The sequence below is a fragment of the Lactuca virosa genome, chromosome 3 (genome assembly GCF_052849685.1).
Source record: "Lactuca virosa cultivar CGN04683 chromosome 3, Lactuca_virosa_CGN04683_v6, whole genome shotgun sequence".
Lineage (NCBI taxonomy): Eukaryota > Viridiplantae > Streptophyta > Magnoliopsida > Asterales > Asteraceae > Lactuca > Lactuca virosa.
The window spans coordinates 405798865-405825083 of record NC_136428.1 but is presented as its reverse complement, the minus strand read 5'-3'; positions in this window follow the sequence as shown (position 1 = coordinate 405825083).

Here is a 26219-nt window from a genome sequence, read left to right as displayed (position 1 = left end):
ATGAAATGGCACTAGTGTGTGAGGATACAAGGGTGAGCCGATTTCTAGTGTTAGAATGCTCAAAACCCATCAGATATCCTCTTCACCACGAGGTGTCCTTCTTCTACCTGATTTCTTATGAAGTGGTACTTTCTGTCGATATGCCCTGATCTACCATGATCTCTCGGTTTCTGGTTAAGGCAACCGCCCCTTCATTATCGCATAAAACTTCTATGGGCTCCTTTATGGATGGCATAACTCCATGGTCTCTGATGAAGTTCTTCAACCATATTGCCTCTTTCGATGCTTCGCTTGCTTCAATGTACTCTGATTCGCACGTTGAATCATCCACAGTCTCCTGCTTGGAACTTTTCCATGTTACTGCTCCTCCATACAGGGTAAACACCCAACTCGACTGAGAACGCATATTGTCTCTGTCAGTCTGAAACCAGGACTCACGATACCCTAATATTCTCAAGTCATCACTCCTACCGAGGGTAAGGATCCAATCCTTAGTCCTCTATAGGTACTTAAGAATGTTCTTAACTGCTGTCCAGTGAGCTCTACCAGGATTCCCTTGATATCTACTGACCATGCTCAAAGAAAATGCCACATCAGGGCGAGTACAAGTCATAGCATACATGATTGAGCCAACTGCGGAAGCATATGGTATGCGGCTCATCTCTGCTATCTCAGCTTCTGTACTCGGACTCTGAGTCTTACTCAGTTTGGTATTGCTCTGGATAGGCAAGTCACCATTCTTGGAGTTCTCCATGCTGAACCGCTTCAACACCTTGTCCAAGTAGGTACTTTGACTTAGTCCTATTAGTCTCTTACTCCTGTCTCTCAAAATCCTTATCCCTATGATATAGGTAACTTCTCCAAGGTCCTTCATAGCAAAACACTTCCCAAGCCAGGACTTAACTTCCTGCAAGGTCGGGATGTCATTTCCTTTGAGTAGTATGTAATCAACATACAACACGAGAAAGCTAACTATGCTCCCACTAGCCTTGACATACACATAGGACTCATCCTCGCTTCTCGAAAATCCAAACTCTTTGACTTTCTCATCGAAACAAAGATTCCAACTGCGAGATGCTTGTTTCAATCCATATATGGATCTCTCAAGCATACACACTCTATTAGGGTATCTTGCATTGAAAAAACCCTTTGGCTGACTCATGTAAACATCTTCAACCAACTTTCCATTAAGGAAAGCGGTTTAAACATTCATCTGCCATATTTCATAGTCATGAAATGCAACTATGGCCAAAATAACCCTTATAGATTTAATCTTCGCTACTAGTGAGAAGGTTTCATCATAGTCAACTCCCTGAGTTTGAGTAAAGCCCTTTGCAACCAGTCACGCCTTATATGTGTGTACTTTTCCATCCATATCGGTCTTCTTCTTGAAGATCCATTTGCACCGACTGTCTTTCGACCCGGTTCATTGTCAACCAAGTTCCAAACTTGATTATCATACATGGACTGAATCTCGCTATCCATAGCCTCTTTCCATTTAGAAGACTCAGGGCCTGCCATGGCTTCCTTGTAGTTGTTGGGCTCATCCAAATTTACCAATATACTATCACTGATAAATGTATCACCTTCTGTAGTAATATGGAAACCATAATAAAACTCAGGTGCAGTCCTAACTCTGGTGGAACGCCTCAGACGTACAAATTCGTCAATAAGTTAAACAGGAGTTTCCTCCTCAGGTTGATTGCTAGTGTTTGAGGTTCCTTCACCGCTTGAATCTTGAATCTCTTCAAGGTCAATTTGCCTCCCACTATCCCCTTGGCATTTAAGCTCTCTCTCACGAAAGACCCCTCTTCTCGCAACGAAGACAACTATGTCACTTGGTCGATAGAAGAGATATCCAAAGGATTTCTGTGGGTAGCCGATGAAAATACATCGCTCATTCCGAGGTTCGATCTTGTCGTGAGTCTCGCGCCTCATAAAAGCCTCGTAGCCCCAAACTTTGATGTGATCTAAAGTGGGAACCTTCCCAGTCCACATCTTGTGAGGTGTTTTGGCAACCTTTTTGGTATGGACCAAATTAAGAATATGGGCGATAGTCTCTAAGGCATACCCCCAGAATAAGATTGGTAACGAAGATTGACTCATCATAGAACGAATCAACAAGGTTCGATTGCGCCTCTCAGCCACACCATTCAGCTGTGGTGTCCTAGGAGGTGTCAATTGTGAAACAATTCCACATTCCTTAAGATAGTCGTGAAACTCGATACTAAGATACTCTCCTCCTTGATCGGATCGGAGTACCTTTATCTTCCTGCCCAATTGATTCTCCACTTCTACCTTAAACTCTTTGAACTTTTCAAAGGTTTCTGACTTATGCTTGATTAAGTAGATATAGCCATACCTACTATAATCATCAGTAAAAGTCACATAGAAGCGACTAGCATCTCTTGTGATAGATCTGAAGGGCCCACACACATCAGTGTGTATGAGATCCAACAAACCCTAACCCATTTCACAAGTACCAGCAAAGGGTGACTTAGTCATCTTTCCAAGTAAAGAAGATTCGCAAGTATCATCCGATTTCAAGTCGAATGATTCCAAGACTCCAGCCTTTTGGAGTTGGCCTATGCGCTTCTTGTTGACATGTCCAAGACGACAATGCCATAAGCATGCTTTATCCAAATCATTGGATGAATCAATGTGTAACACATTATTTCCTAGGTTATCTACAACATTCACAGTTTCATACACACCATTGCAAGGTAAATCTTCAAAATAAAATACACCATTATAGTAAGCATAAATACCACCATTATTATTATTAAAAGCAAAGGTAAAACCTTGTTTAACAACAATTATTCAAATCTAAATTTAAACCATTACTAAGCAATAAAGAATAAACTTCAATCTTGGTCACAGGTGACACTTTCCTAGTTCCCATGATTAAGGTTATCTTCCCGTGATCCACATCCCTACTTCTATTTAGTCCCTGCAAATCAGAACAAATGTGAATACCACAACCTGTATCAAGGACCCAAGAATTAGCATGTGATGAGTTATTAGATTGAATAGTGTAAATACCTGCAAAGGAGGGCTTGATTATCCCATCCTCAATGTCTTGCAAGTACTTGGGGCAGCTTCGTTTCTAGTGCCCCTTTTTATGGCAATGGAAGAACTCTGCTTCCTTTGGATTGGTAGAGGGCACAACAGAACCAACTTTGGTTCCGCTAGAAGAAGATCCATCCCGTGAATTTCCCGTGGAAGGAGCCTTCCTCTTTTTACCCTTACCATGTCCAACTGCCAGGACAGGGGTAGTAGCAGTAGGAGTAGGAGTAGTAGCAACATATTTGCCTTTCATGTTGCTTTCAGTAGTTCTGAGGAGTCCCTGAAGCTTGCTAAGAGTGACCTCCTCCTTGTTCATATGATAGGTAATACGAAACTGATCATAACAAGGAGGTAGGGAATGAATAATAATATCAATAGCTAATTCTTCAACAAAGTTGATATTCAATTTTAGCAAGGTCCATATATCTTTGCATTTTCTGCAAGTGGCCCGTGATGGACTCTCCATCCTTCATTTTAGTGGTGATCATGGAGGTTATGATCTCATACCTCTCCTGCCAAGCAGATTGATGGTACCTTTCCATCAAATCTTGGTGCATTTCATAGGGCCAGAAGTCCTCATAGGACTTTTGTAGCTCAGCAGACATGGTAGCTATCATTATACACGACACTTTTGTGGCGTCCCTCTCATGAACCCAATACTCCTAAATTTGTTCGGGAGTAGCAGTTTGCTCATCAATTTCTTTCAGCTCCTTGTCTAGGACATATTCTTTGTCCTCATATCGAAGGGCCATGCGAATGTTTCTGATCCAATCATTGAAGTTGGATCCATTAAAGATGGATCTCCCTACTAAGTTCATTACGGAGAAAGAGCCTGAAGGGTTTGAGCCTGAAGCATTGTTTGGTATAGACATATGTAAAAGAAAAGGAACAAAGTTTAGATTAGATGAGAATCCTTAATAAATCACCCAAATGAAATATTAAGGCTAGGATCCAACACAATATTCTACAATTGCAAAGAGGGATGCCGTAATCCAAATGTAAAATATTTGAAGGTAGGTAAATGACGATTTACCAATTTCCAGCATGAAAAACGAAATTACTTATTAGGTTTTAATTTTGAAATTCCTAGATTCTTTTGAGATTCATTGAACTTTCAATGGCATGTTTAAATCTCGATTGTGCCCTCTCAAGTTTGTGACTGGGATGCCGAGGATCACAAACAAGGTGTGAATAACCATGCAAATATACTTGGTACTCTTAATGTTACAAATCACCTAACCAATGTGCTGGTTAACCACACACGCGCTATTCATCTATGATTAGCATTAAGCTACCCTTTTCGACTCTTTATTAGTCCCAAATTAGTATGTCGGTTAACCACACATGCTCCACTAACGACTTAATAAAGTGCAAAGTGTAATTTCATGGATTAGCAGATTTTCACATTTTTCCTAAAGTAACTAAGATTGGCAATTTAATAATAGGTTTAGTTACTTTATAATTTCATTATACTTTTAACCAAGGTTGTAAAAATCGCTCGACGTTAGCTAGTCGGTGGAGTGGGGTTAAGGGATTAATCGGCTAGGCGGAGATTAATCGGAGGATAAATCGGGGACCATTAATTGCTAATTTGTAAGATTTTAAAAAATTAAATATGACTAATATCATATAAAATGTCATAAATACCACTAATATCAAAACAAAATAGGTTACTATGATAAATACAATACTAATCATACCTCAAATAGTTTCTATTGAGATATAACTTCTTCAAAGTGTTAAAATTTCACTGGGTTCTACTATTTCAGTCATTCTGTATGCATGGATTAATCGCTAGGCGCTCTCTAATCGGTCGAGTAGCGCCTAGGGATTAATCGGAGATTAATCGGGACCTAATCGGGATTTTTACAACACTGCTTTTAAAGAGAATTAACGTCCTCTCCTACCCGCTCGGCTAACGACCCTCCACCAATCAAGGAAGCGGTGGGTGAGAATGGACACCCACTAAACTACCATTTTATAGGCAGTAACCTTATACCCCCCTTATAGACTGGCTTCGTGAATGAGGCCTACTAACGGTAAGACTGACTTTTCTTATACATATATATATATATATATATATATATATATATATATATATATATATATACAAGTATTAACATTTAATATTATAATAGTATAAGGGTAGAATTTTAATCTTTTAAAACACTAGGGTTTTGGAATTAAATGTCTTATTAATGTGACTTTACAAATTCCAAAACTTGAGGGCAAGTTTTGAAACTTTTCAAGACCTTTCATATTCATAACCTATGAACCATTATGAGTTTTAATATCCATGAATGTGACTTTTCATATAACTTGAGGACAAGTTACAATAACACAATTCATTAACAATTAGATCAAATTTTTTGGATCAAACACAATTATCATATAATTTTTCCTATTCATCTAAACAAACTCATAACAAGACAATTCATATCAAATACTACATATAATTACTTTATTATCTAAACATTTGATAATTGCCTTTTAAATGGATGAAGATTATCATTACCAATTCAGAAAATACAATTTTTATGATTACAAAATAGTTTGTGGTAATGACTTTATCCATTTCTGGCCAAGAACTCGAAGTTTCTGCACAAAGGAGCACCAACTCGTCGATTACATGAACTGGACTCCCCAATTTAATCCCTTACTAAGTGGACTCGTCGAGTGTGTTCATGGACTCGACGAGTTCATCTGTCAGAATGCAGAAAAGTCGATTTTCAGCTTTAAAAACAAGTGTGCATCAAGTATAACAGAAAGCAATCCTAGGCTCTGATACCACAGTTGGGTCTTAAGCACTATAACACTCCTATGGTGCACATGCAACCCTAGATGCTTTGGAACTATGTTTTATCTAATTATACATGCATTTTCAAATTTCCAAAGCATATAACTTAACTAGCATACAATTCAAAGTAACAACTAGTTAGATAACTTACCTCTTGTGTAGTTCTTGACCTTGGAAGCTTGAGCACCTCAAATGTTGTGCCTCTAATGTGTTACAAACACCAATATGCAAAGGAGGCTCTTTAGAGAATAAGTTAGCTTGAAAAATCAGTTCACACACTCTTTATAGTGTTTATCAAAGCTAGGGTTTCATCCATGAAACCCTAATGCACCATGACCTTCCTGGAAGATTGACTGCATTGTTGCGTCTGGAGTAGATGTTGTGTACCACATACAGCCAGTCTTTGCTCAGGGTATCCGTACCACCATGCTTTCCGAACAGCCCTCGAACGATGAAGTGCATCAATACGGTCCAAAGACCTAAAACTACTGACTTCTTGAAGTCCTTGGCCCTGTAATCTCGATTGTAACCAATGTGATTCAGGAGTTGTTGAAATTCTTCAGTGGTTGGTTCCTAAACCTTGAATCGTTCAGGGTTCTCATCGACACCAATAGCCTTGAGGAATGTAGATTTATGGATAGGCACGATCCTATCACCCGTGATCTTGGTTTCGAGAACACCATTGTCGATCTTGATTCTTGTGAAAGCAGTGTGTAAGAGACTGAGTGGTATAGGAGGATCTGGGATTTTGGTGATTGGGATGGATATGGGATGATTTGCGATGAACTCAATCATCACTCTAATGGGTTCATTGAAATCCAGAGGATTCATCGAAAAAAGTTATGCGGTGTCTCTAAGAAAGGGCTCAGATGAATGGGAGGATGATGATTCTTTGGAGGACTTCTTCTTGGTGATAGATTTCTTGGGTGATGAGGCAGTTACAGCAAGTTTTTGTGATGAAGATTGGGACGCCATTGTTGAAGGTTATGATAGCTTGAAGAACACGATGAACACAGAGAATTTGGAAGTTTTGGAGAGTTTGAGCGCGTAAAGAGGTAAAAGGGGGTTTAAGAAGGTTTATATAGGTGATGGAAACGGGTCGGATCAGAAAGTGTAATGATGAGGATCCGAAATTGAAATGGTTCGTAATTAATATGTTGTCGTTTTGACGGTGAGTTGACTAATGATGATGAAATGTTTCTACGGAATGAAGTGAGGAATAGAAACCGTCAAACGGCGATGGGATATTTTCTTTAAAGGACGTGCAAACATGGCACGGATTTCAAGGAACATGATAAGCATCTTTTAAAAGTAACCGTTTGAAAAAGTATCACCTTAAAAACCTTTGGACTTACGAATGATCGATTCCGGACAGTTGGAGATCCGGAGGTTAAAGAGGTGAGTTCCGGATCATGGAATTTGAAGAAAAAGATACGGAATGTGATCAATCCGGAGTCAATCTTTGAGATTCTGGAGTCAAATATTGTTGAATTCCGGAGCAGAAATCTTTTGGAAAATTCCAGGGTAAAGTATTTTTTTTTAATGATATCCGAAAAGGTTTTGAGAAATGAGTCCTGGGCAAAATGCGAAATTCCGAAAGGATTATTTTGGTGTTCCAGAGAGAAATTTGAAAGAATTTCCGAAACAAGATTTTGAAGACTTTCAGAACAAGATTTTAAAAAAATTTCCGGAATGGAATTTAGGCAAATTCCGAAGTATGAAATACAATACCTTTCCGGATTTGAATTCCGGGATGACCTTATGAAGTAAATTCCGAGGTGAAAATTCAACTATTGACTATGTTGCCTGAAGTCATTATTGTGACATCCGCCTAAAATGGATTCGGGTCAACCCAACCCAATTGGAAATTTAATAAACCCTACTCAAGATTACTTGACGCTAATAGGATCAAAACCCATACAATACGATATAACTTGACGTTAATAGCAACATAGTATTGTACAACGTTATAACTATAATCAAAGTAAATTATGATACCATATTAAAATCAAATCAAATTATAATGCTCTAATTAAATTAAAAGAATCAAACTTGAATTCTCTAATTAAACTTCAAATCAAAGTAGATTGTTATAATCAAATAATAACCTATCTTTTATAAAACTCCATTTTTATAAACTTTACATTAAATTTTATAAAACTCTATTTTTTATAAACTTTACTTTAAATTTTATAAAACTCTTATATTAATTATGTAAAAGATGCTTGTGTTAGCGCGAAATTATGAAGACCACCAAAAGCAAAAAGATTATTCCCATGGTCTCCCACTCACACCTCCCATCCACTTTCCTTTCCTTTTTCTCCCAACACATTATTCTCTTCACCACTTAAATCTTCTCTATTCTTTCTCTCACTCTCAATCTCGAAATTTCCTCCAAGAATACTCATATTCCATCCAAGAACAATCTATTATACTCAAATCTTCATCCCTCTTGAAGCATTCATCAAGGTATGTTGTTAAAAGTTTCAAATTCATACAAGAAACAAATTAAATCCACCAAAATATCTAAAACTCATTTTTTGCATAAACCTGATTTTTCTCAGAATACAATCAATAAAATAAGAAGTTCTGGAAATTGTCAGAAAATAACTTATTTTTATTGAATTATCATAATTATTGCAATAAAGTAGGGCAATAATTCACATAAAATACTTGTTGCATTCAATAAATTCTGAGAAAATTCTGGGAGGACCTGTATACTGATTAAACATGATATATGAAGTTTCATGCATTTATATTACTGTTTACTATTATTTATGATTTTATTGATTAATTAATAATGAAATATATAAAAAATACTTCCCATAGTCACACATATCTGAAACTTATACACTGGGCTCTACATCATGTTATAAAACTATGGTTAATTTTACAGATTTTTTGAGAATCATTTACTATTTTTCCCGAATTTTGTGTTGTTTAATCATTAAAATATTAAATAAATACTAAAACAGTTCAGAAAAATATACAAATTTTACAGTAATTCATATTGTATGAAATAATGATTTCCTAATAATTTCATAATTTTTCAATACTGTTTACTATTTAAAACTATTTTCCTAAGTATTTAAGCATGTAAAAATGCATTTTAATGATTATTTCATATAAATAATTGTTAAAATCTGTAAATAATTATAATTGGGCAAGTTATTGTTTTAATAAGAAATTATTAAAATCTGTCCTAAATTGAAACTATAAATTAATTATGCAAACTAAGTAATTCAATTTAAAATTCATTTAACAAATAAATACCTTAATATTATAATCAAAATGAATTATTGTTAATTCATCTAATATAAGAATATGTGTCTAATTATTTATTAATACTCCATTCTCGTTTAGCAGTTCCTAAACCAAAACTATTAATTATATTAGGTTCTACGCCATTTTGACCCGAATCGTCTATCGTACGACACACGCATTTCGTTTTGGGACTAATGTGAGTAATCTACCCCATATTTTATAATTTTCAATACTTTTGGGGTGTATCATGTGGTTCTAATATGTTCCAACTTCATTTTATTGTTTTATCACAATTGAGACATTGTTGGGACATTTATACGTGAGTCATTAATTGTATAACTATTGTTCGTTTACGCTACATGTACTTGTAGTGCATTATCATTTTTAGTCTAATCTCCATGACTATGCCCGTATTCTTGAGGTACGTTATGGACAATAATAGCGCTATTGGGTTAACCACCCCGCCTTGGGACGCTAAGGTGATTGATCACACGTTGTTGAGTGTGTATGATGATTAGATGCTCCATCCTATATATATATATATATATATATATATATATATATATATATATATGTGTGTGTGTGTGTATATATATAGGGTGAGGACTTATTGTTGTTGTTATCAATTGTTAATCAATTTTTGATTTATAAACCGTTATCTAAAGTACAATTGTTTGGTGACTTCAAAAGAAAACAGATTTCAAATTATAAATGTTTCAACTTCACAATTTTCTCTACTAAAATTTGATTACTCACCAACTCTCGTAGTTGACCTGTTTTTACCCATGATGCAGATTTGAAGAATGAAGAATGATGAAAAATAGGTTGTGCCTTAGAAATCCACAAGACAATTTAAATTTGATGTAATAAATGTGGTTTGCATTTGTATTTGTACTTGTATGTTGTGGATCTTGTTTGCATACTTAGTACTTAATTGAATCTAATCACATTATAACCTAGTTGTTATGAGACTTTGAACAATATATCACGCCTTGATCGATTCCGACAAGGATCGGGGTGTGACAGATTGGTATCAGAGCCCTTGACTATAGGGAATTAGGTTAATTGCCTTGACCTAGTCTATAGCCTCTAGGGTCCTCTCGTATGCTAGTTTATAAAATGCACACACAACTGTATGCAATTCGCACTTAGAAAATCCTTGGAATACCTTTGTGTGTTAATTGCTCCCTTATGTGCATACATATTACTCCTGACACTTATATGTGTGCATACACTTGTGAATATTCTCCACTTTCTCTGAAAATCACACACATACTCAAGTTGTTTAACAAAATGTATATACATATATGTATTCCTTAGAGCTCATAGGAAATTCAAAGTCATCCACTCTAGTTGGGTAGGATCATAGTAATGGACGCGTAGTAACTGGAAGGGGGAGGTGCAGGTAGCCCGAAAGTCCTGACTAGGTAAGCATTCGTATACATCCCAATCAACCGAGGGACCAGTTTGCTTATCTGGGGACCAAAGGCGAGAGTTCCCAAACCTATAGGCCAAAGCGCGTCATTCACATTACTTTTGAGCCATCAAAATACCCGACCTTATCAAACGTATCCAAAAGGATACACTCCAAAATGGCCAACTCATTGGAGTATTAAGTTCCCTAATGGGCCTAGAAGTGGGAAAGAAATGTGAAAACTTAGTTTTGTGGGGGCCCACGCAAGTGCTACATGTTTCACATTTAGTAACCATGGAAAGCCCAAAAGGTGCCCAACACTCCTAACCATGGCCCAACAAGTGTTTTACAATTATTTTACCCAACAATGTCTAAAAACTTTATTTCCATAATCAATTTACAAATAACTCACAAGTCCATATGCGTGTTTCTCGTAGATGGCATTACGACCCCCATACGCTGCTCGCAACAACAGAAGGCTAGCTGCCCTGGTCGCCAAGGAGGTAGCAAACGTCATCCCAACAATTGCAACCCAACTTCATTCTCTTCAGCCACAAGCTCCAGCAACAACTCCTCGTTGCTCGTTCAAGCACTTTCGTAACTGCAATCCGCCTTACTTCAAAGGCACCGATGGTGCCACCGCACTCCTCACATGGATTGAAGAAATGGAGAGTACTTTCATCCATAGCAAGTGTCCTGAGGACCTGATGGTCCGTCATGCTACAGGGTGCCTCCTAGGTCATGCTCTCACATGGTGGAACCTAGAAAAACGGGCAAAGGGAGAGGTTGTTGCCTTGGGAATGACCTGGTCAAAACTAAAAGAACGCATGATGGAGAAGTTCTGCCCTGACAGCGAATTGCAAACTCTCGAGGATGAATTCTGGAATCTGAAACAGGAGGGAGGCGACAACGCGACCTACACCAATAGATTCCATGATCTCTCGAGACTCCTACCTCACATGGTTCAACCTATGAAAACTGCAATACGCCGCTACATCAAAGGGTTACCACGCCAGATCCGTGATTCGGTGACCAGCAGCAGGCCATCTACCCTAGAATCCGCCATTGAATTAGCAGGTCAACTCAACGAGGACAATGTGAACGATGGTGTCCTCCCACGCAAGGGTTCAAAGATGTCAACTGAAAAGTCGACCCCTGAGACCCCCCTAATTGTCAAGTCCGAGTCCTCCCACCGACATGACAAAAAGAAGCGGAAAAGTCATCACCACAACCATGCTGTTATTACCCCTGCTACTCCTATCACCCAAGTCACCCCACCAGCCCAACCAAATAAAAAGCCGTATACCGGACCTCACCCCCTCTGTAACCACTGTAACTATCACCATATGACCACCAGCCCGTGTCGCCTCTGTACGAATTGTGGTCGCTATGGCCACTTGGCGGACACATGTCGTGCACCAAAAACTCAGCGACCACTCTATCTACCCTCAAATCAGCAAACACAAACCCGGTATCCAACTGGAACATGCTTCAACTGTGGTGACCCCACCCATTTCAAAAACGCGTGTCCTAGGTTAGTCAATATCATCAACACCCAAGCCCAGGCAAATCCAACAATGCAGGTTCCAGCTCCCAAAGGCCGAGCTTTTGTCATTACCGCAACCCAAGCAAAGACCGATAACAAAGTCGTAAATGGTACGTTTCTCATAAATAACTGCTACGCGTCAGTACTTTTTGATTCAGGTGCCGATAAAAGTTTTGTGTCTTTGGAATTTGAGCCCATACTTCACACACCTCGCACGATTCTTAATGAGTACTTTACCGTAGAAGTCGCCGATGGAAAATACGTTTCACTGAATGCAGTCATCCAAGATTGCACTTTCGATTTTTCCGGTCATAAATTTTCTGTCAATTTAGTTCCTATGGAACTTGGTAGCTTCGACATCATCGTAGGAATGGATTGGCTATCCCAAAACCATGCTGAAATAGTATGTTACGATAAGTTCATTCGTATTCCTCTCGCCGACGGTCAAAGTCTTCGTATTTATGGCGAGACTCATTCGAAAAAGCTTAGTCTTATGTCATGTACTCAAGCTCGATCATATCTACGAAAAGAATACATGGCTTTCTTAGCCCATGTGGTGGAAACAAATGTCAAAGAAAAGAAGATTGAAGATATTCCGATAGTACGAGACTTTCCCGACATCTTTCCCGATGACGTATCTGGACTCCCTCCAGTACGTGAGCTAGAGTTCCGCATCGATCTTGTTCCTGAGGCTACTCCCATAGCCAAGTCTCCATATCGGTTGGCTCCAACTGAGATGCAAGAATTGGCAAGTCAGCTCCAAGAACTAACCGATAAGGAATTTATCCGCCCTAGTACTTCACCCTGGGGAGCCCCGGTTCTCTTCATCAAAAAGAAAGATGGTTCGTTTCGTATGTGTATCGATTATCGGGAGTTAAATAAATTAACCATCAAGAACCGATATCCGTTACCTCGGATCGACGACCTTTTTGATCAGCTTCAAGGAGCTTCATGCTTCTCAAAAATTGACCTTCGCTCGGGTTATCACCAACTTCGAGTACGGGAAGAAGACATCCCCAAAACCGCTTTCCGAACCCGCTATGGTCATTACGAGTTCACCATTATGCCTTTCGGCCTAACAAATGCCCCTGTCGTATTCATGGACTTGATGAATCGGGTATTTAAACCTTATCTCGACCGTTTTGTTATCGTCTTTATTGATGACATCCTCATTTACTCCAAGACAAGGGCAGAGCATGAAAGACACCTTCGCCTAACTCTCCAAACGTTGCAAGGAAATCGGCTCTACGCCAAATTTTTCAAATGCGAGTTTTGGTTAAATGAGGTACAATTCCTTGGTCATATTGTAAGTGACAAGGGTATTTTAGTCGATCCCGCAAAAGTTGAAGCAGTCCAGAATTGGAAAGCCCCCCGTACCCCCAAGGAAATTCGGTCCTTCCTTGGTTTAGCCGGCTATTACCGGCGTTTCATTTCAAATTTCTCAAAGATTGCTTTACCGCTTACTTCTCTCACTTGCAAGGGTACACCATTTGATTGGGGACCCAAGCAGGAATACGCTTTCCAAACCCTTAAACAAAGTTTGTGTGACGCTCCGATTCTTACACTCCCTGAAGGATCCAAAGATTTCATGGTATTCTGCGATGCCTCCAATCTCGGTCTAGGTTGTGTTTTGATGCAAAGGGGAAAGGTTATAGCTTACGCATCACGACAACTCAAAATCCACAAAAGGAATTATGCGACTCATGATTTGGAGCTCGGTGCCGTGATTTTCTCTCCTAAAATTTGGAGGCATTACCTTTACGGCACTAAATGCGTAATTTTCACCGACCACAAGAGCTTGCAACATATTCTTAATCAAAAGGAACTCAATATGAGGCAAAGACGATGGGTCGAGCTCCTAAATGATTACGAGTGTGAAATACGCTATCATCCGGGCAAGGCAAACGTCGTAGCCGACGCGTTAAGCCGAAAAGAACATGCCCATGCGTTTCATCTAATATGTTCTCCTATCTTGTCCAATCTCAGGGACCGAATTCGAGGAGCCCAACACTCGGCAATTACCGAAAATGACATGCCCACGGGAATTGATGGGGAGTTGGAAACCAAATCTGATGGTATTTTCTATTATCAAGATCGCATCTGGATCCCAGATCGTAACAATCTTCGCATATTCCTGATGGAAGAAATCCATTAAACCCGATATTCCATTCATCCGGGCACTGACAAGATGTATCATGGCCTGAGAACCAATTATTGGTGGTCGGGAATGAAAAAGGATATTGCTTTATTCGTGGCCAAATGTCTTACATGTTCCAGGGTCAAAGTAGAACATCAACGACCCTCTGGACTATTGGTCCAACCAGAAATCCCCAGGTGGAAATGGGAAGCGATCGCCATGGATTTTGTAACCAAACTTCCCCGTACCACAAAAGGACACGACAGCATTTGGATAATCATTGACCGTTTGACCAAATCCGCTCATTTCCTTCCCATCCGGGAAAACTTCAAAGTCGAAAAACTTGCTCGGATTTACATCAACGAGATAGTTAGTCGGCATGGCATTCCTCTCAGCATCATTTCAGATCGTGATGGGAGATTTCTCTCTCGGTTTTGGCAATCACTTCAAACAGCCATGGGAACCCGCCTCGATCTCAGTACCGCCTATCATCCTCAGACCGATGGTCAATCTGAGAGGACAATTCAAACACTCGAAGATATGTTGAGGGCGTGTGTCTTGGATTTCGGAGGAAACTGGGACTCTCATTACCGTTGGTGGAATTCTCCTATAATAACAGTTATCATTCTAGCATCAAGATGCCACCATTTGAGGCATTGTATGGCCGTAAATGTCGATCTCCTATTTGCTGGCATGAAATTGGTGAGTCCCACGTGATTCGCGCAACAGTGGATTCTCCAATCGTTGGTCCTGAGCTTATCCAGGAAACAACCGACAAAATCACTCAGATTCGCGATAACCTTCTCGCAGCTCGTAGCCGACAAAAGAGTTATGCCGACAAGCGACGCAAACCGCTTGAATTTACCGTACGTGACATGGTCATGTTAAAAGTGTCCCCATGGAAATGTGTGGTTCGATTTGGACGCAAGGGTAAATTGGCTCCACGCTACGTAGGCCCGTTTAAGATCATAAAAAGGATCGGACCAGTAGCCTACGAGTTGGATCTACCAACTGAGCTTAAGAAAGTTCACCCGGTATTTCATATAGCCAACCTCAAGAAGTGTTTAGCAGACGAGAACCTTCATGTTCCTCTCGAGGATATCCAAATCGACGAGACAATGCAATTTATCGAGAAACCCTTGGAAATTGCTGACCGAAAGGAAAAGCAACTCAAAAGAAGTCGCATTCCCCTGGTTAAGGTCAGGTGGCAGTCGGCACGTGGACCTGAGTATACATGGGAGCGTGAGGATCATATGCGTACCAAATACCCACAACTTTTCTCTTAAGGTACTATCTTCTTAAATTTCGGGACGAAATTTCCTAAAGTAGGGGAGACTGTGACATCCGCCTAAAATGGATTCGGGTCAACCCAACCCAATTGGAAATTTAATAAACCCTACTCAAGATTACTTGACGCTAATAGGATCAAAACCCATACAATACGATATAACTTGACGTTAATAGCAACATAGTATTGTACAACGTTATAACTATAATCAAAGTAAATTATGATACCATATTAAAATCAAATCAAAGTATAATGCTCTAATTAAATTAAAAGAATCAAACTTGAATTCTCTAATTAAACTTCAAATCAAAGTAGATTGTTATAATCAAATAATAACCTATCTTTTATAAAACTCCATTTTTATAAACTTTACATTAAATTTTATAAAACTCTATTTTTTATAAACTTTACTTTAAATTTTATAAAACTCTTATATTAATTATGTAAAAGATGCTTGTGTTAGTGGGAAATTATGAAGACCACCAAAAGCAAAAAGATTATTCCCATGGTCTCCCACTCACACCTCCCATCCACTTTCCTTTCCTTTTTCTCCCAACACATTATTCTCTTCACCACTTAAATCTTCTCTATTCTTTCTCTCACTCTCAATCTCGAAATTTCCTCCAAGAATACTCATATTCCATCCAAGAACAATCTATTATACTCAAATCTTCATCCCTCTTGAAGCATTCATCAAGGTTTGTTGTTAAAAGTTTCAAATTCATACAAGAAACAAATTAAATCCACCAAAATATCTAAAACTCATTTTTTGCATAAACCTTATTTTTCTCAGAATACCATCAATAAAATAAGAAGTTCTGGAAATTTTCAGAAAATAACTTATTTTTATTGAATTATCATAATTATTGCAATAAAGTAAGGCAATAATTCACATAAAATACTTTTTGCATTCAATAAATTCTGAGAAAATTCTGGGAGGACCTGTATACTGATTAAACATGATATATGAAGTTTCATGCATTTATATTACTGTTTACTATTATTTATGATTTTATTGATTAATTAATAATGAAATATATAAAAAATACTTCCCATAGTCACAAATATCTGAAACTTATACACTGGGCTCTACATCATGTTATAAAACTATGGTTAATTTTACAGATTTTTTGAGAATCATTTACTATTTTTCCCGAATTTTGTGTTGTTTAATCATTAAAATATTAAATAAATACTAAAACAGTTCAGAAAAATATACAAATTTTACAGTAATTCATATTGTATGAAATAATGATTTCCTAATAATTTCATAATTTTTCAATACTGTTTACTATTTAAAACTATTTTCCTAAGTATTTAAGCATGTAAAAATGCATTTTAATGATTATTTCATATAAATAATTGTTAAAATCTGTAAATAATTATAATTGGGCAAGTTATTATTTTAATAAGAAATTATTAAAATTTGTCCTAAATTGAAAATATAAATTAATTATGCAAGGTAAGTAATTCAATTTAAAATTCATTTAACAAATAAATACCTTAATATTATAATCAAAATGAATTATTGTTAATTCATCTAATATAAGAATATGTGTCTAATTATTTATTAATACTCCATTCTCGTTTAGCAGTTCCTAAACCAAAACTATTAATTATATTAGGTTCTACGTCATTTTGACCCGAATCGTCTATCGTACGAAACACGCATTTCGTTTTGGGACTAATGTGAGTAATCTACCCCATATTTTATAATTTTCAATACTTTTGGGGTGTATCATGTGGTTCTAATATGTTCCAACTTCATTTTATTGTTTTATCACAATTGAGACATTGTTGGGACATTTATACGTGAGTCATTAATTGTATAACTATTGTTCGTTTACGCTACATGTACTTGTAGTGCATTATCATTTTTAGTCTAATCTCCATGACTATGCCCGTATTCTTGAGGTACGTTATGGACAATAATATCGCTATTGGGTTAACCACCCCGCCTTGGGACGCTAAGGTGATTGATCACACGTGGTTGAGTGTGTATGATGATTAGATGCTCCATCCTATATATATTTTTATATATACATATGTATATATATAGGGTGAGGACTTATTGTTGTTGTTATCAATTGTTAATCAATTTTTGATTTATAAACCGTTATCTAAAGTACAATTGTTTGGTGACTTCAAAAGAAAACAGATTTCAAATTATAAATGTTTCAACTTCATAATTTTCTCTACTAAAATTTGATTACTCACCAACTCTCGTAGTTGACCTGTTTTTACCCATGATGCAGATTTGAAGAATGAAGAATGATGAAAAATAGGTTGTGCCTTAGAAATCCACAAGACAATTTAAATTTGATGTAATAAATGTGGTTTGCATTTGTATTTGTACTTGTATGTTGTGCATCTTGTTTGCATACTTAGTACTTAATTGAATCTAATCACATTATAACCTAGTTGTCATGAGACTTTGAACAATATATCACGCCTTGATCGATTCCGACAAGGATCGGGGTGTGACAGATTGGTATCAGAGCCCTTGACTATAGGGAATTAGGTTAATTGCCTTGACCTAGTCTATAGCCTCTTGGGTCCTCTCGTATGCTAGTTTATAAAATGCACACACAACTGTATGCAATTCGCACTTAGAAAATCCTAGGAATACCTTTGTGTGTTAATTGCTCCCTTATGTGCATACATATTACTCCTGACACTTATATGTGTGCATACACTTGTCAATATTCTCCACTTTCTCTGAAAATCACACACATACTCAAGTTGTTTAACAAAATGTATATACATATATGTATTCCTTAGAGCTCATAGGAAATTCAAAGTCATCCACTCTAGTTGGGTAGGATCATAGTAATGGACGCGTAGTAACTGGAAGGGGGAGGTACCGGTAGCCCGAAAGTCCTGACTAGGTAAGCATTCGTATACATCCCAATCAACCGAGGGACCAGTTTGCTTATCTGAGGACCAAAGGCGAGAGTTCCCAAACCTATAGGCCAAAGCGCGTCATTCACATTACTTTTGAGCCATCAAAATACCCGACCTTATCAAACGTATCCAAAAGGATACACTCCAAAATGGCCAACTCATTGGACTATTAAGTTCCCTAATGGGCCTAGAAGTGGGAAAGAAATGTGAAAACTTAGTTTTGTGGGGGCCCACGCAAGTGCTACATGTTTCACATTTAGTAACCATGGAAAGCCCAAAAGGTGCCCAACACTCCTAACCATGGCCCAACAAGTGTTTTACAATTATTTTACCCAACAATGTCTAAAAACTTTATTTCCATAATCAATTTACAAATAACTCACAAGTCCATATGCGTGTTTCTCGTAGATGGCATTACGACCCCCATACGCTGCTCGCAACAACAGAAGGCTAGCTGTCCTGGTCGCCAAGGAGGTAGCAAACGTCATCCCAACAATTGCAACCCAACTTCATTCTCTTCAGCCACAAGCTCCAGCAACAACTCCTCGTTGCTCGTTCAAGCACTTTCGTAACTGCAATCCGCCTTACTTCAAAGGCGCCGATGGGACCACCGCACTCCTCACATGGATTGAAGAAATGGAGAGTACTTTCATCCATAGCGAGTGTCCTGAGGACCTGATGGTCCGTCATGCTACAGGGTGCCTCCTAGGTCATGCTCTCACATGGTGGAACCTAGAAAAACGGGCAAAGGGAGAGGTTGTTGCCTTGGGAATGACCTGGTCAAAACTAAAAGAACGCATGATGGAGAAGTTCTGCCCTGACAGCGAATTGCAAACTCTCGAGGATGAATTCTGGAATCTGAAACAGGAGGGAGGCGACAACGCGACCTACACCAATAGATTCCATGATCTCTCGAGACTCCTACCTCACATGGTTCAACCTATGAAAACTGCAATACGCCGCTACATCAAAGGGTTACCACGCCAGATCCGTGATTCGGTGACCAGCAGCAGGCCATCTACCCTAGAATCCGCCATTAAATTAGCAGGTCAACTCAACGAGGACAATGTGAACGATGGTGTCCTCCCACGCAAGGGTTCAAAGATGTCAATTGAAAAGTCGACCCCTGAGATCCCCCTAATTGTCAAGTCCGAGTCCTCCCACCGACATGACAAAAAGAAGCGGAAAAGTCATCACCACAACCATGCTGTTATTACCCCTGCTACTCCTATCACCCAAGTCACCCCACCAGCCCCACCAAATAAAAAGCCGTATACCGGACCTCACCCCCTCTGTAACCACTGTAACTATCACCATATGACCACCAGCCCGTGTCGCCTCTTTACGAATTGTGGTCGCTATGGCCACTTGGCGGACACATGTCGTGCACCAAAAACTCAGCGACCACTCTATCTACCCTCAAATCAGCAAACACAAACCCGGTATCCAACTGGAACATGCTTCAACTGTGGTGACCCCACCCATTTCAAAAACGTGTGTCCTAGGTTAGTCAATATCATCAAAACCCAAGCCCAGGCAAATCCAACAATGCAGGTTCCAGCTCCCAAAGGCCGAGCTTTTGTCATTACCGCAACCCAAGCAAAGACCGATAACAAAGTCGTAAATGGTACGTTTCTCATAAATAACTGCTACGCGTCAGTACTTTTTGATTCAGGTGCCGATAGAAGTTTTGTGTCTTTGGAATTTGAGCCCATACTTCACACACCTCGCACGATTCTTAATGAGTACTTTACCGTAGAAGTCGCCGATGGAAAATACGTTTCACTCAATGCAGTCATCCAAGATTGCACTTTCGATTTTTCCGGTCATAAATTTTCTGTCAATTTAGTTCCTATGGAACTTGGTAGCTTCGACATCATCGTAGGAATGGATTGGCTATCCCAAAACCATGCTGAAATAGTATGTTACGATAAGTTCATTCGTATTCCTCTCGCCGATGGTCAAAGTCTTTGTATTTATGGCGAGACTCATTCGAAAAAGCTTAGTCTTATGTCATGTACTCAAGCTCGATCATATCTACGAAAAGAATACATGTCTTTCTTAGCCCATATGGTGGAAACAAATGTCAAAGAAAAGAAGATTGAAGATATTCCGATAGTACGAGACTTTCCCGACATCTTTCCCGATGACGTATCTGGACTCCCTCCAGTACGTGAGCTAGAGTTCCGCATCGATCTTGTTCCTGAGGCTACTCCCATAGCCAAGTCTCCATATCGGTTGGCTCCAACCGAGATGCAAGAATTGGCAAGTCAGCTCCAAGAACTAACCGATAAGGGATTTATCCGCCCTAGTACTTCACCCTGGGGAGCCCCGGTTCTCTTCATCAAAAAGAAAGATGGTTCGTTTCGTATGTGTATCGATTATCGGGAGTTAAATAAATTAACCATCAAGAACCGATATCCGTTACCTCGGATCGACGACCTTTTTGATCAGCTTCAAGGAGCTTCATGCTTCTCAAAAATTGACCTTCACTCGGGTTATCACCAACTTCGAGTACGGGAAGAAGACATCCCCAAAACCGCTTTCCGAACCCGCTATGGTCATTACGAGTTCACCGTTATGCCTTTCGGCCTAACAAATGCCCCTGTCGTATTCATGGACTTGATGAATCGGGTATTTAAACCTTATCTCGACCGTTTTGTTATCGTCTTTATTGATGACATCCTCATTTACTCCAAGACAAGGGCAGAGCATGAAAGACACCTTCCCCTAACTCTCCAAACGTTGCAAAGAAATCGGCTCTACGCCAAATTTTCGAAATGCGAGTTTTGGTTAAATGAGGTAAAATTCCTTGGTCATATTGTAAGTGACAAGGGTATTTTAGTCGATCCCGCAAAAGTTGAAGCAGTCCATAATTGGAAAGCCCCCCGTACCCCCAAGGAAATTCGGTCCTTCCTTGGTTTAGCCGGCTATTACCGGCGTTTCATTTCAAATTTCTCAAAGATTGCTTTACCGCTTACTTCTCTCACTTGCAAGGGTACACCATTTGATTGGGGACCCAAGCAGGAATACGCTTTCCAAACCCTTAAACAAAGTTTGTGTGACGCTCCGATTCTTACACTCCCTGAAGAATCCAAAGATTTTGTGGTATTCTGCGATGCCTCCAATCTCGGTCTAGGTTGTGTTTTGATGCAAAGGGGAAAGGTTATAGCTTACGCATCACGACAACTCAAAATCCACAAAAGGAATTATGTGACTCATGATTTGGAGCTCGGTGCCGTGATTTTCTCTCTTAAAATTTGGAGGCATTACCTTTACGGCACTAAATGCGTAATTTTCACCGACCACAAGAGCTTGCAACATATTCTTAATCAAAAGGAACTCAATATGAGGCAAAGACGATGGGTCGAGCTCCTAAATGATTACGAGTGTGAAATACGCTATCATCCGGGCAAGGTAAACATCGTAGCCGACGCGTTAAGCCGAAAAGAACATGCCCATGCGTTTCATCTAATATGTTCTCCTATCTTGTCCAATCTCAGGGACCGAATTCGAGGAGCCCAACACTCGGCAATTACCGAAAATGACATGCCCACGGGAATTGATGGGGAGTTGGAAACCAAATCTGATGGTATTTTCTATTATCAAGATCGCATCTGGATCCCAGATCGTGACAATCTTCGCATATTCCTGATGGAAGAAATCCATAAAACCCGATATTCCATTCATCCGGGCACTGACAAGATGTATCATGGCCTGAGAACCAATTATTGGTGGTCGGGAATGAAAAAGGATATTGCTTTATTCGTGGCCAAATGTCTTACATGTTCCAGGGTCAAAGTAGAACATCAACGACCCTCTGGACTATTGGTCCAACCAGAAATCCCCAGGTGGAAATGGGAAGCGATCGCCATGGATTTCGTAACCAAACTTCCCCGTACCACAAAAGGACACGACAGCATTTGGATAATCATTGACCGTTTGACCAAATCCGCTCATTTCCTTCCCATCCGGGAAAACTTCAAAGTCGAAAAACTTGCTCGGATTTACATCAACGAGATAGTTAGTCGGCATGGCATTCCTCTCAGCATCATTTCAGATCGTGATGGGAGATTTCTCTCTCGGTTTTGGCAATCACTTCAAACAGCCATGGGAACCCGCCTCGATCTCAGTACCGCCTATCATCCTCAGACCGATGGTCAATCTGAGAGGACAATTCAAACACTCGAAGATATGTTGAGGGCGCGTGTCTTGGATTTCGGAGGAAACTGGGACACTCATTTACCGTTGGTGGAATTCTCCTATAATAACAGTTATCATTCTAGCATCAAGATGCCACCATTTGAGGCATTGTATGGCCGTAAATGTCGATCTCCTATTTGCTGGCATGAAATTGGTGAGTCCCACGTGATTCGCGCAACAGTGGATTCTCCAATCGTTGGTCCTGAGCTTATCCAGGAAACAACCGACAAAATCACTCAGATTCGCGATAACCTTCTCGCAGCTCGTAGCCGACAAAAGAGTTATGTCGACAAGCGACGCAAACCGCTTGAATTTACCGTAGGTGACATGGTCATGTTAAAAGTGTCCCCATGGAAAGGTGTGGTTCGATTTGGACGCAAGGGTAAATTGGCTCCACGCTACGTAGGCCCGTTTAAGATCATAAAAAGGATCGGACCAGTAGCCTACGAGTTGGATCTACCAACAGAGCTTATGAAAGTTCACCCGGTATTTCATATAGCCAACCTCAAGAAGTGTTTCGCAGACGAGAACCTTCATGTTCCTCTCGAGGATATCCAAATCGACGAGACAATGCAATTTATCGAGAAACCCTTGGAAATTGCTGACCGAAAGGAAAAGCAACTCAAAAGAAGTCGCATTCCCCTGGTTAAGGTCAGGTGGCAGTCGGCACGTGGACCTGAGTATACATGGGAGCGTGAGGATCATATTTGTACCAAATACCCACAACTTTTCCCTTAAGGTACTCTCTTCTTAAATTTCGGGACGAAATTTCCTAAAGTAGGGGAGACTGTGACATCCGCCTAAAATGGATTCGGGTCAACCCAACCCAATTGGAAATTTAATAAACCCTACTCAAGATTACTTGACGCTAATAGGATCAAAACCCATACAATACGATATAACTTGACGTTAATAGCAACATAGTATTGTACAACGTTATAACTATAATCAAAGTAAATTATGATAACATATTAAAATCAAATCAAAGTATAATGCTCTAATTAAATTAAAAGAATCAAACTTGAATTCTCTAATTAAACTTCAAATCAAAGTAGATTGTTATAATCAAATAATAACCTATCTTTTATAAAACTCCATTTTTATAAACTTTACATTAAATTTTATAAAACTCTATTTTTTATAAACTTTACTTTAAATTTTATAAAACTCTTATATTAATTATGTAAAAGATGCTTGTGTTAGTGGGAAATTATGAAGACCACCAAAAGCAAAAAGATTATTCCCATGGTCTCCCACTCACACCTCCCATCCACTTTCCTTTCCTTTTTCTCCCAACACATTATTCTCTTCACCACTTAAATCTTCTCTATTCTTTCTCTCACTCTCAATCTCGAAATTTCCTCCAAGAATACTCATATTCCATCCAAGAACAATCTATTATACTCAAATCTTCATCCCTCTTGAAGCATTCATCAAGGTATGTTGTTAAAAGTTTCAAATTCATACAAGAAACAAATTAAATCCACCAAAATATCTAAAACTCATTTTTTGCATAAACCTTATTTTTCTCAGAATACCATCAATAAAATAAGAAGTTCTGGAAATTTTCAGAAAATAACTTATTTTTATTGAATTATCATAATTATTGCAATAAAGTAGGGCAATAATTCACATAAAATACTTGTTGCATTCAATAAATTCTGAGAAAATTCTGGGAGGACCTGTATACTGATTAAACATGATATATGAAGTTTCATGCATTTATATTACTGTTTACTATTATTTATGATTTTATTGATTAATTAATAATGAAATATATAAAAAATACTTCCCATAGTCACAAATATCTGAAACTTATGCACTGGGCTCTACATCATGTTATAAAACTATGGTTAATTTTACAGATTTTTTGAGAATCATTTACTATTTTTCCCGAATTTTGTGTTGTTTAATCATTAAAATATTAAATAAATACTAAAACAGTTCAGAAAAATATACAAATTTTACAGTAATTCATATTGTATGAAATAATGATTTCCTAATAATTTCATAATTTTTCAATACTGTTTACTATTTAAAACTATTTTCCTAAGTATTTAAGCATGTAAAAATGCATTTTAATGATTATTTCATATAAATAATTGTTAAAATATGTAAATAATTATAATTGGACAAGTTATTATTTTAATAAGAAATTATTAAAATATGTCCTAAATTGAAAATATAAATTAATTATGCAAAATAAGTAATTCAATTTAAAATTCATTTAACAAATAAATACCTTAATATTATAATCAAAATGAATTATTGTTAATTCATCTAATATAAGAATATGTGTCTAATTATTTATTAATACTCCATTCTCGTTTAGCAGTTCCTAAACCAAAACTATTAATTATATTAGGTTCTACGCCATTTTGACCCGAATCGTCTATCGTACGACACATGCATTTCGTTTTGGGACTAATGTGAGTAATCTACCCAATATTTTATAATTTTCAATACTTTTGGGGTGTATCATGTGGTTCTAATATGTTCCAACTTCATTTTATTGTTTTATCACAATTGAGACATTGTTGCGACATTTATACGTGAGTCATTAATTGTATAACTATTGTTCGTTTACGCTACATGTACTTGTAGTGCATTATCATTTTTAGTCTAATCTCCATGACTATGCCCGTATTCTTGAGGTACGTTATGGACAATAATAGCGCTATTGGGTTAACCACCCCGCCTTGGGACGCTAAGGTGATTGATCACACGTGGTTGAGTGTGTATGATGATTAGATGCTCCATCCTATATATATTTATATATATACATATGTATATATATAGGGTGAGGACTTATTGTTGTTGTTATCAATTGTTAATCAATTTTTGATTTATAAACCGTTATCTAAAGTACAATTGTTTGGTGACTTCAAAAGAAAACAGATTTCAAATTATAAATGTTTCAACTTCACAATTTTCTCTACTAAAATTTGATTACTCACCAACTCTCGTAGTTGACCTGTTTTTACCCATGATGCAGATTTGAAGAATGAAGAATGATGAAAAATAGGTTGTGCCTTAGAAATCCACAAGACAATTTAAATTTGATGTAATAAATGTGGTTTGCATTTGTATTTGTACTTGTATGTTGTGGATCTTGTTTGCATACTTAGTACTTAATTGAATCTAATCACATTATAACCTAGTTGTCATGAGACTTTGAACAATATATCACGCCTTGATCGATTCCGACAAGGATCGGGGTGTGACAACTATATGATAAGATGAATTGCACAACTAAAAAAGGCTCAAGTGGTGGTTAGTGATAAAGACAAGTAAAATGATCCTATGTATTCCGAGAGACAATAGTTTCGAGATAAAAAAGAGTTTTGAGTTCGGAACCAATTTTCTAACTGATGTTACCTTTAGAGAGAGCATGTCTCCTGAAAGAACTGAGGATCAGGCATCATCATACCCATCTTGTTTAGAAAACCATTAAATTTGGTTTCGTCTAATGCCTTAGTAAAGATATTAGCAATTTCATCGTCAGATGGAACAAAAATGAGTTCAATGTTGCCATTTAAGACATGATCTTTTATGAAATGGTACCGTATGTCAATGTGCTTCGTCATGGAGTGTTGGATT